We start from the raw sequence: 3,285 nt of genomic DNA on the forward strand, positions 1-3,285 counted from the left end.
ACTGACTATATAAAGAATGATGGATTGATGGGCATCAATTTGAGATGTATAATTATTAATATGAATATGTCTGTGCAAATAACAATAATCAACAATTTATTCATTTGGAGTGTTTTGTATGGAGTGTGAACATTGTACAGTAGGCAGAACCTGCAATTTGAAAATCTTGAAATTAATGAATGTATGGATTCAGATGGGAAATTCTTATTTGCATTTTAAATGTTATCTATTTATTTCTTTACTTAATTTTATTTACGTACCCTTATCCTGCAATTAATTCACCCACTGCTTATGTATGTAGCCTATAGACAGAGATGTGATGCTGTGTACAGTATTCAATGATATGCTTAGAATATGAAAACGTGAGGCAGTGAAAATGCATTTTAGAGTCAGTGTTCACAAGACTTCTCTCTCCATCAGAAGATATCCATATATCAGAGTTCTGTCTGATATCCAAAACCAGTCAACATCAACAGCTTGTTATGTTACTTCACTCTCCTACCAGCCCAAGAGTCAGCAGGGGGAATACAGAAGAAGGCAGGAGACAAAGTGATGGCAAAAATGAGTAGAGTTTATTGAATAAACTTAATTGCATCTTTCTCAGTGCTCAGTCTGACCAGCACTAATTCAACAAGTGTTACTATACCATGCGAAGTCAATGGACAATTACTTCTTCACAACATCGTCCCATGACACAGAAGACCTTGAAATTGAAACTCTTTATCTCTAACTTGTGAGACAATATAGCACACAACATAAAATTAAGGAATTTGACAAATAACAATATTAAAAATGAGTAAAAAATGTTTATATAAAATTGATATATGTATGAATAATAAAATAATATAAAAAAAATAGAAAGAAATGAATTAAGAAAGTATGTACACTATATTTGCTCTCTTTAAGCAACTCACAAGCACACACAGACTCATAAACACACGTTGCCTTTGAAAAATGAAAACAGAGTTTTAGAACCTTGTCATGGAATGTGGTATGTAAGTTTCTTTCAAAATTATCAGAGAAAGTCATGACAGACAGGTGGTAGCTTTTTTTTATATAGCTATCAGGTCATCACTCAGAATGACTTAGAATAGCCTACAACACCTTCCTCTGACTGCTTATTGAGGGAAGTACAGCAGGATGCAGGAAAAAAATGGTTGAGTATTGTTTTAGGAATACAGTATCTACATCTAGTGCCTGTATTGTACATTTGTTGTCTTTAAACAACAGCTTGGACCCTTACCTAGTTAAAAACAAGCTAATTTCAAGACGTTGACGTCACGTCACGTGGGTCACCCGGCATGTAAGACACTTACACGTTCGGTTATGCGTTCGATCGGTCGGTCGGTCGGACGCTTAATTTTGGCACGGAAGCGTTCGACCGACCGACTGAACGCCTAATAGAACGTTTTGTACTTTGAGCGTCTTACATGGCGGGTGACCCACGTGAAGTGACGTCAACGTCAGTTAACGGGAATGGGAAAATAATGGGAAATAACAACAAGGAATGAGTTCTCTTTTGAGATTCAAGGTAAAAACTGTACAACTGTACAAACCCTAAAAAACATTTTTGTGAGTTACCTTCTATTTCAATCAACCAGTCTCTCCAGTAGCATAGCATAGCTGCTTTCCTCTCTGCGCCGGCTACTCCCAACTATGGACAGCACAGGCTGAAATAGATTAATCAAGTCCTCTGCATTTAGTTGCTGTGTGTTTTCCACAAGCAAGGGTTTAAATTGTGCTGGATGGGCTTTGATGGCCTCAGCCAGTCCGAGTGTTCCCAGACCTTCCATGAATCTGTACAGTGAAACATAACCCATAAAGACAAAACCTATGTATTAGCACTCACTTTGCATTATAAATCATTAGGGAAAATACAATGTTTGTTATCACTGTTGAAATCCCATTTGTACACGTCCCTCTTCATACTGCTGGATAGAGTGTGTTACTAAGCTGTCCCTCTCCTCCATGGAGGTAATGTGGTGCATTGTCCCCAGGACTGTGAGGGTCTCAGAAGCCTGAAGATTGGCCTCTCTTGCTTTAACAATTGTCTCTGCATTCTTTATCTAAGTTTTCAAAATAACAACAACTGTAAGTGACAATATATACCTATACAAAGTATTTGTAATCAAAATGCCCTTACTTTTTGCAGTCTTTCTCAGACATCTTGGTCTCCAATATCTGTGAGACTAGCAGGGCCTGTGGGTTTTCCAGAAATCCAGTTAAATAGCCTGTCTGAGAAGAAATGGAGAGCAACCCCTCCGTGAATTAGGCACACTGAAGTCATCTTCGCTACAAGACTGTAGAGCCCTGTATGCAGTGCTGTAACACAGAGAGAGAAAAAACATTAGTCTTTCATCTAACACATAGTCTATACATGGATCCATAATAACTTTTTAGTAGGTGGATAACATACCAATAAGTCCAAAGTAATAATTTGTTTATGGTTATACAATGTATTAAATAATTTAGCATGTTGGATCAGTGAGTGCTATAAATGCATACCATTTACATCTAATGACAAATGTTTCTGGTTGTCAGGTCCTTGAAATATTGTGCACCTTCTAATGTCTATTAGCAAGAGATGTAAAAATTCATGCATTGGTCCACCATCAAGGAGCTCCCTCTCCTTGACCATCATCATCCATAAAGATAACACTGATTTTCTTCTGAGGGTCAAACCTTGCATGGCCAAAGGCACGCAGCAGAGCACAATTCACTACGTCAGATTTGCCGACGTTGATCATGTTGGTGGTCAGCATTGTTTCAAAGTCACACTAGGACACAAGTGTTTGAAGAAGATGTGAGTCTTCTACCCTGTAACAAAGTTCAGGTCAAATTTAAGCATTTTTTTTTTTTTAACTTCTAAGTAGGGTGACCAGATTTTGAAAGTCTCAAACGGGACACTTGGAGGATATTGCAATATATATACAGACACAAGCACTGTGTTATATGTACAGTTGAATGCAATATGACATCATATAGTTTGTGTAAATGTATGTTATTTTATTATGTATTGTTAGATTTCTTTTATATATACACTACCAGTCAAAAATTTTGAAACACTTGACTGAAATGTTTCTCATGATCTTAATCTTTTGATCTGAAAGCGTATGCTTAAATGTTTGAAAATCATTTTGTAGACAAAAATATAATTGTGCCACCATATTAATTTTTTTCATTATAAAACTATAATGTAATTAAAAAAAAAAAAAGTTTTTGAAATTGATGACTTGGACCAAATAATAAAGAAAAGCAGCCAATAAGTGCCCAACATAGATGGGA

The 3,285-nt window shown here is 36.3% G+C and overlaps 1 long non-coding RNA gene across 1 annotated transcript; it reads right to left on the minus strand.

The window, feature by feature from the left end:
- Positions 1 to 561: 561 nt before the first annotated feature.
- LOC127432508 (uncharacterized) lies at positions 562 to 2,977 on the minus strand. The gene is made up of 3 exons (XR_007895755.1): positions 2,506 to 2,977; positions 2,144 to 2,322; positions 562 to 2,066 (listed from the first exon to the last, which is right to left on the minus strand). It is a non-coding gene; the product is annotated as an uncharacterized LOC127432508 (long non-coding RNA).
- Between the last annotated feature and the right edge of the window lie 308 nt (positions 2,978 to 3,285).

Source organism: Myxocyprinus asiaticus, chromosome 4, assembly GCF_019703515.2.
Source record: "Myxocyprinus asiaticus isolate MX2 ecotype Aquarium Trade chromosome 4, UBuf_Myxa_2, whole genome shotgun sequence".
Classification (NCBI taxonomy): Eukaryota; Metazoa; Chordata; class Actinopteri; order Cypriniformes; family Catostomidae; genus Myxocyprinus; species Myxocyprinus asiaticus.